Raw genomic sequence first — 9,375 nt, 5'->3', positions numbered from 1 at the left:
TACAAAGTCTTTGTGTAAGGAGGAATGATCGAGAACAAACATGGGGGCAAACATGGGGCAGTGAAAAAACTTACATTACAACCAATTAATCTTAACAACATTTGCCAGAATGGTAATGTTAGTGCTGCTCTACGAGCTGGTCGTTGATAAGTCCACTTTACGTAAAAGTGCAGTACACAAAAAACACTTGTCTAACCAATATTAGCAGACATTCCAAATACGTGGCACTCTATGCAAGGCTTGGACATTTGTGCACATCTCTTGAGCATAGCATGCACCCAGGGGAGGCTGGAGGGGGTAGAAATTGGAGGACCGCCTGCTACCCACCCACCCCCCTCTCTTTCCCCTTCCCTGCATATCCCAGGGACGTGTCTATGTAACATGGTGTCCCGTTGTGATGCATGCAACTTTGATGCAGAGCACCATGGAAATGGGAATGATGCCCACTTGCACTCCAATACGTAATACCTCGAAATAGACAATAAAAGCTTATTCCTCCTCCGACCTAGGATATGACCCCAGGCTTCTGTTTGATTTCTCTCCCATCTGCACTTCCCTCTCTTCTCATACAAGAGGCCTGGATTATCCTGCATCAGCCATGGGAAGCACACAGCACATTCCCTATTCCAACCAGCACAGACGGAGGATCACCGTTAAGTGTGGTAGTTATTCGATGCAATGTGTGCGTGTGTGTGTGTGTTTGTGTGTGTGTGTGTGTGTGTGTGTGTGTGTGTGTGTGTGTGTGTGTGTGTGTGTGAGTCTGTGTATGTGTGTGCATGCATGCGTGCACAATGTGGTGGTGCGTTTGTGTGTGTGTGAGTGTGTGTTTGCGTGTGTGTGTGTGCAGTGGGTGTGAGTGAGTGTGTGTGTGTGAGTGTGTGTTTGCGTGTGTGTGCAGTGGTTGTGAGTGAGTGTGAGTGTGTGTGTGTGTGTGTGTGTGTGTGTGTGTGTGTGTGTGTGTGCGTGTGTGCGCAGTGTGTGCACAGTGTGGGTGTGCGTGTGTGCTTTCTGGCTTTTCTTGAACAAAATACTCAAAGAACAGATGCACCAAGTGGTACGTTAGTCATTCACAGAGCTATGTGGGAAAGTAACGGTAGATAAGGTGGTAAAGAGGTCATTCTCAATAAAATGTGTTTCAAAGGTTGTTGACTCCCAAAAAAAAAAGCTGGTGAAGGGGGTTCGGAGGGTGATATTTGACTCTGCACACTAACTTTACAAACAAGCTAGTCACGTCACACTTCAGAGCTCTGAGCTGAATGAAATTGTGCATCACAGTGTAGACGGATTTGGTGGTGCCAGCTTTGATTTAAATGTGTTTACCTATTTACAGTTGAATGAGCATGCCAGGCGGACATCCTGAAGAAATCGCACCTCGCCTCTTGTCATTCCTTTGCTATTGTAATGTCTGTAGTACAGACATATATATGCCTATACTCCTTAAATATCATCCCGACAATAGTATAGGAATATACTATTATCGGGATGAAGTTTAAGGAGAAGGACAGCAAGAGTTAATCGGGTTAGGCCCATGGCCACCGGTCTCCTGTGTTGTCCTTGACACATGTTGAACGTATGGTTAAACTTACAGTCATATGTTGCTTTGAAACTGTTAAATTGGTTAATTTGTTGATACTCTATTCTCATTCTTCCTATGTGCATTAATGTGATGTTGTGTGTTAAATAAAGGTTCTGTGAATACAGCACAACATAATTGTGACATGGTTCTCCCATTTAATGTTTAATGTTCACATGCATCGGTAACGACACGCAGAGTCAAGTCATCAGCTTTAGATATTGGCTTGAGCGTAATCTCCTCGTGATCCAATTTATCTTAACATGAGGGCATGGTAAAATAGCATTTTGGGTATTCTTAATGGAATCTAGGATCCGATATGATCAATTGTCTGTCACACAGGGATGAGCAGTGTGGTTTTATTTTTAACCCGTCCTCTATTCTTCAGAGTTTATATTTCCAATTCTTCAACAGCACGTGGGAAATCATTTTAGTAGGAGCTAAGAAAATAGAATGTATCTCCGAAAATATACATACTTTCACCTAAATAGCAATTTCTTCTGACTTGAATCATTGTACAATATTATATTGCAGCACCAGGATGTCATATACAGTACTAGCTTTCTACCTCCACCAGCCTCCACTGATGTCAAGGTGTTCTTCATGCAGACCTCTGCCATTGAGAGACTGACTGGACATTATGTTGTTGTTTTCTGGCCAATATGGGCCAGTGAAAATAGTTCTGCAAATCAGAATCAATAAAATGTGTATCACCGTACCCTTTAAAAGGATTTTCTATGGTTTTTAGATTACTTACGGCCTCAACTACTGGATCAACAAAAAAAAAAGACTAAATCAATCCAGACTCTCGAGTGACAGTAATAGTTAAGTAAGAATGACCCTTCTGGACCCTACCCTACATTTATGATATCACTTTGAATAACAACAGAGTAATACTGTATATAAATATATGTATTTATGGATCAAAGTAACAGCAGTCTCTCTCATATGACAAGGCCTCTACCTATAAATAAGATACCCACGGAATGTTATAAATAGCTTTCTGTTGATTAGGTAGATATGCACACAAATCGACCCCCTTGTGATTGTCAGACTGCTATGGCTTAAATGTAATAATGTGTAGTAATAGTCTGTATCTTAGAATGATTATCAAAATATGTACTTTCATGAAAGAGAGATCTTTGTGGCATGTTGTTTCAAAATTCACTTTCAAATGTGAGGGAAAAGTTGTACTGCATTGGAGGCAATGAATTGGATGGCAATGAATTATGACAACCCGATTTACATTAAATGATGGGGACATATTGAGTCCAGCACATATAAACAATGTTACCAATAATCTTCGACTTAGCAATATACTTCTGATTCAGTGGTCTTAATGAATGAATGACTTATTAAATAACTGATTATTTGTCATCTTTATGTTGGAAATGTCATTTGAACTGTCTGTACAGTCAATCTTCTTCTTTCAAAAGAACAAATAGTCATCAATCAATAGATCATGTTTAACCAGACGACGTCAGGATGAATCTGCCGAGGCTTTCTCTTTGTGCCCTGTGTGACCCTCTTAAAGGGACTGGCACTGTGAATGTCTGACAACAGACGGATCGCTTCAGACAGTCAGCTAAGGTTGCAGTATATCTGTGTAGCTTCACCCCACGTTCAGTCAGACAGTCACCTGAGTCTCTCAGACACACTGTACTCTCACTCCCTTGTGACTGTGGTAGACAATGGGAAAGTCCTTCCGTGCTCCAGATCCCAGATAGAGGTGCTGAGTGTGTGCGTGTACAGTGTGTGTGTGTGTGTGTGTGTGTGTGTGTGTGTGTGTGTGTGTGTGTGTGCACGTGCGTGTGTGTGTGTGTGTGTGTGTGTGTGTGTGTGTGTGTGTGCACGTGCGTGCGTGTGTGTGTGTGTGTGTGTGTGTGTGTGTGCACGTGCGTGCGTGTGTTCCAGCCAGTGAGAGTGTCCTGGCGTACCTCTGTCATGGAAAGAGTGGTGCTGAGCCTGAAAAACAGCCTCCCAGCTTCCATACTGATGGGATTCCTGCTGAGAAGACCAGCAGTAATCACTCTCTCTCTCTCTCTCTCTCACACACACGCACACATCCACACACACACACCATCCCTCCCCTGTCTGATCAGCTCAACTGACATCACCCCGGCTCACCCGCTCTAACCTCACCGTAACTCACATGACGCCTTTTATCACCTCAATATTGAGCCCCCGCCTCAGCCTCTCTCATCGACCACTGAATCCTATCCTGTACCGACATGAAATCCTAATCAGAGCTGTTTGCTTCCATTCCATTGCCCCCCCCCCCCCACACAGCCCCCCCCCCCTTTCCATTCCTCCCCTAACACTCCCTAGGGTCCAGTTTGATGAGGGATACACTATTCTGATTCCATTGCTGTACATAATCTGTTCCTTATCTATTTCAGGCTTCCTCTCTCTTCCTCCTCCCTTCACATCTCAGATTGTGATGTGTCCAACGGTAGTGAAAATGTAGACGGATACATACTGTACAGCAGGGGAGGCTGGTGGAGGTAGAAAGGAGGATGAGCTCCTTCTAATGAACATGTATGTTACCATTCCTCATTCCATTCCACCCATTCCTCATTTCATTTTTTCCATTCCTTATTCCATTCCTTGCATTGCAATGAGCCTGTCCTCTGATTTTATACCTCCACCAGCCTCTCCTGTTGTACAGTATGTATCCTTTTAAGTGGATTGTCAAGAGAGACAAAGAGACAAAGTTCAACATTGCATGACCAAATCACCTCAAAGTAACTACCAACCAAGTCAGACAGTTCATGTGAGTTGATTTGGCTATGCAATGTTGAACTTTGTCTCTTGATCCCATTCACACCCATTGATTTTTTGTTAGCGGTGGCTAAAGTTAGCTGATGTTAGTATGGTGGCTATTTAAACAACTCTGAACCATGGACTACAGTTTCTCCTGGCCCATTGACTACTTTCAGGGTAAGGAGCCATCTGCCTATAAAGTGTATAAAAGTGAACTATCCCTTTAATACAGTACGTCTTTGCTTACTGTAAAATGTTTTAAAGTGTTGTACTGTATAGGCAAAATACAGTAACATGCTGGTAACCATGGTGCAAGTAAATGACTGTAAATGTACAGTGCACTGTGAAACTGCCTTACAGGCTTAACCAGCAACCGAGACAATTGCTTCAGTGTTGATCAAAATAAGAGGTGTCGTACATGTTCCAGCCTTCCAGGGATATACGGTTAAGTCTAAAAGTACCCCATATCAACTTATCAATGAAGAACTCTGTTCCTGGAATGTAAACCTGAGCCAATGAAGAGATAATCGGTTCTCTTTTAATGTAAAACCTGACCAATTAAGATTAGGGAGGGTTCCAAGAGAAAACAACTCAGTTATTGAGCACTATAACAAGTATCTCAATCTCATTCCTCATCCACTTGAATGAACAAATACACCATCAGTTGTTTACAGGGATGGCACTGTGTAGAAGATAGCCCTGTGCTAATTATACATCTTTCCTTCCGGCTTTCCATAGTCCATTTGCCACAGTCTCAGCCAGACCTACAGTAGGTTAGAGTCTGGCATGCAAGATTATCCCTTCCATGAAGTAATCGCAGATCTAACACAATTAGAGAAGTAAAAGCAAGGTTTCTGCTCATAGCTTTCAAACAGTGGCTCACCGAAATGTCTGTTTTTCGCCTAATGCAATCAATCAAAAGTACTGAGGTCCAAGTATGCCTTTGAAGCCCTTATTAAGGGCTTATAGTATTTATAAGTGACATTTGGGGCATTTTGTGACATAGTTAGTCATAACAAATGTTGTCCTGATCCTGTTGTTGTGTCATCTGAGTGGGTCTGGAGGAGCAGGAACTTGGCCTGTCTGTTGAAGCCACTCATGTTCTGTTATTCTCTCTCTTTCTCTCTCTCTCTCTCTCTCTCTCTCTCTCTCTCTCACAGTCTCTCTATCTCTTTCTCTCTTATTTTTCTCCCCTCCCCCCTCTCTCTGTCATTCTCTCTGCATATCTCTCTCTTACCCGCGCTTTACCCACTTCTTAACTGCACAATGAAGGCTTGTTGAAATAAAAATGAAAAAACACAGCAAAAAACATGCACTATTCCTGCATCTCTCTCCCCCTGTCAGATAAATTCTGGTTGATTCTAACCTGTAAATTCCAATTTCATAAGGAGTGGAGAGTGCAACAAAAACCTCGCCCTCACAAAGGTGTGTTCCTGAAGATGGATTATGGATTATAATTGCATTATTTTGTTTTTGTCTTTTTGGGGAATGCCTTTTGTGTTCTCTGACAAACGTGCTAAATTATTAAAGCCAGAGAGCACCATATTCTCTCTATCCCTGTTTCTTGACTTCTGCCTCTTGTCTTACAATCATGTCCGTTCAGTGTCATTGATATAAAATGCTCTCTCTCACTCACTCTCTTCCCTTGTCACTTTTTTTCCTACTACTTCTCTCTCTCTCTCTCTCTCTCTTCCTCCCCTTCCTACCTCTGTCTGTCTCTCCCCCGCCCCTCAGTGTCGAGCCACACCACACCAGTGTGGTGACCGTTTGGTGAGTCCCATGACTCAAGGAATAGATAGAAACTGGGTCAATGAAAACAAACACATCCTTCTCTAAGAAGCATTTCAGAGGGGCTGATCACTTTATTGAGGAGCTGGTGCTTCTGTGTGTGTGTGTGTGTGTGTGTGTGTGTGTGTGTGTGTGTGTGTGTGTGTGTGTGTGTGTGTGTGTGTGTGTGTGTGTGTGTGTGTGTGAGTAAGAGAGCTGTATACCTGTTTTTTGCTGCCCCGGACCCCCAAGGCTTCATGAGTCAGTTTCACGTTAGTTGGTCCCTTCTCCCTCCCATTCATCCACAAGCTGCTCGAGACTGTTGCTGAGTCATGGAGAGGTGGGGGTGGAACAACCACCACACACACACATACACACACATTCACACACATTCACACACATGCACGAGTGCGCGCACACAGACACACACACACACACACACACCATTGCACCAAAGTAATGCTTGGTGTCAAATGCTTTTCCTAAAAGCAATCACAATGGGGTCGATGCTTAAAAGTTCAGAGCCTTGTTTCCATGGCAATAGAGGCTGACACCATCCCGTCGTGACGAGATGTTTTTGGATACAGAGACCTGGGATTGCGCAGTGAGATTTAAACACTTATGGACAAAGAGCCTAGAAATAAGTATAGCCTCCCTCGAAATCTCTGGTACACCATGCAGGGCGCTTTCAGCTGCTAGCAAAAAACATTAAACGAACTCAGTAACCTTGTCTCTGAGACAGGGAGAAGGATATAAAGAAAGAGAGAATCTGAAGAGAAGGGGAGGGAAGGGGAGTCAACACAGAGATAGAGAGAGAGAGAGAGAGAGAGAGAGTTTGAGATTGTGTGTGTGTGTGAGAGAGAGAGAGAGAGAGAAAGAGAGAGAGGGAGAGGGAGAGAAAGAGAGAGAGAGAGAGAAAGAGAGACATTTAGCCAACCAGCCACTGACGTCTGTGATGACGTCTCAGATTCTTCAAAGGGAACATTTGTTTTGGATAAATGGGAAGTAATGTGTTGATGATAAAAAAGCAAATAATTTGTTTATGGCAATCACTGCCTCAGAGTCAACCAGGGACACGCATAAAAGGGGGTGTTTAGCACAGATGAACAGTCTTTATTAACGCACCGAATTTTTCTCTTTTTCTCTGAACCTAAATGAAAAACTCTATTAGATTAAATTAAACAACATTGGGAGGAAATTCATCCTAAAATGTGTTTGGCATGATGGCTCAAGAGACATCTATGGCAAATATGCAACCAGGCGTGCACCCTGGGAATCTGCAGAGGAATGCATTATAGAAATATACACTCTACATCACATTTTAACAACAAAAACAAATGTTTATCATAATTATCATGACCATCACAATCTGGAAATCTATTTATTTGTATCAAAACAAAAGACAGAAAAACAAAAGACACCAATTATTCACTAATGTCAATATTTTCATCATCTTCCTAACGGTCATTGTGTGTGAGCATGTTGTACGTGAGATGGTGAATGAGTTCATCCATTCGCTAATTCACTCGGCCGATCGTCCGGGTGCATAGCACAGCAGGGGTGCTAGACACTGGAGAGTAGGCGGCTGCCAGCCGTGTCTGCCCTTCAAGTGGGTGGGAAACTAAGTGACCCCAGATCCACCAATTAAGAGCCAGAGACCAGATCTGTGTGGCCAATGATTTCATAATGACAACTGAACAAGCCTCCTGAAAAGGTTCAGTTTCAGAATCTTTGCATAAATGTTTATATTTAGCATTCTAACGTGGATTTTGGGGGGGGGGAGCACAACAGTTGTATTCATGGGAACCAACCGACATCAAAGAGAGGACCGGTGACAACGGAGCTACAGATCTCCACTGACATGATTCAAAAGCTAAAAGAGTATCACATTTAGATTTACAGCAAGATATTTGGCCCTGGCTCTGAATACTTAACATGATTATGCAGGTATGGAGTCTGGCAACCCAGGGTAGGCTGAACTTCATTTAGTTTTAACTTGTTTGTTTGTTGGGCTGAGTTGTTTTTTACCCAGGTTTATGACAATATACTCTGACAATAAAAACTAATCTTATTTGGACTGTTGAAAGGAGCCTTCTCCACAGCCAGAACTTCCCATGACTGCTGATTTCAGATGGGGATACTACAACATAGATAAAGTGAACATTTTGAACCACAAGGTGGCAGCAGTGGCTCGGAATTAAGCCTGACATGTCCAGAGAAACGAACTTTACATGGGCCAGATGAACTAAGCAGCCTATGCATAGAATATAATAGAATACAATACAACGTTATTCTCCACACAAAGTGGAAAATTGCCTTTGGCTTCACATGGAATGAAAGTCACAGAGGACACATCAAAACACACAATACACATAAAAGACATCAGGAGCAGACCATGATTATACAATTTGATTATTGTGCAAAATCATGCATTAGTAAAAAAGCAGAAGGAAGGGGAGTACAGTGAGAGCAGTTCATGTATTCATTTTGAGTTTAAAATAGCTTTAGTAGCTGTTCTTTGTTGCCTCGGACACACTGTAGCGCCTCCCAGAGGGTAGCTTCTCAAATTGCAGAAACAGGAGGTTTGAAGGATCATCGATGACAACGCAATGCTTTCCGAGTCTTAAATGCATATAGGTCTCACAGCTGGCTTTTGCAAATGTTTACTGGCCATATCCAGCACTCTTGCTCGTTTGCCTCCTTTTCCCATGCCGTGCTGTCATGTTAAAAGTCAGTACATTCTCAATCAAAGATTTATACAGTATTTTAAAAATGTACTGGCTCACGCCAAAACTATTCAGGCTCCTAAGAAGTTATAAAAGTTGTATGCATTTCTTAAAAAACAGTCAGTATTATCAGAAAAGTATGTTATCCAGGACTGTGCCCAAGTATTTAAAACAGGTTGACCTTTAATCATCACTGGCTGTGACAACATATCCTGTTTACTACAGATAACCAGTTCTTTGGTTTTACCTGCATTCATCTCTAGTGCACTGTCCTGGCAACATGCCAAGGGGCCATCAGAGGCCATGACATGTTTGAAACACGTCCATATGACAGACACTCGTAACTCATCAAGTTTATAGTTTGCACATGTTTCTTCAACAGATTATGAACCAACAAAAACATTGTGTGTGAAACTGTTAATTTATTCTTTATTTTAGGTCTCTTTCCTTCATGGTTTTCTACCTAAAACCATGCATACGTGTCAACTGGCTCTCCTGTTGATTGAACACTCCAGGGGGATATTCGGTAGGTTGGAATGTTCAGAT

The sequence above is a fragment of the Argentina silus genome, assembly GCF_951799395.1.
Source record: "Argentina silus genome assembly, chromosome: 17".
In the NCBI taxonomy this organism is placed as follows: domain Eukaryota; kingdom Metazoa; phylum Chordata; class Actinopteri; order Argentiniformes; family Argentinidae; genus Argentina; species Argentina silus.
Note: the sequence above shows the minus strand (reverse complement) of the source record.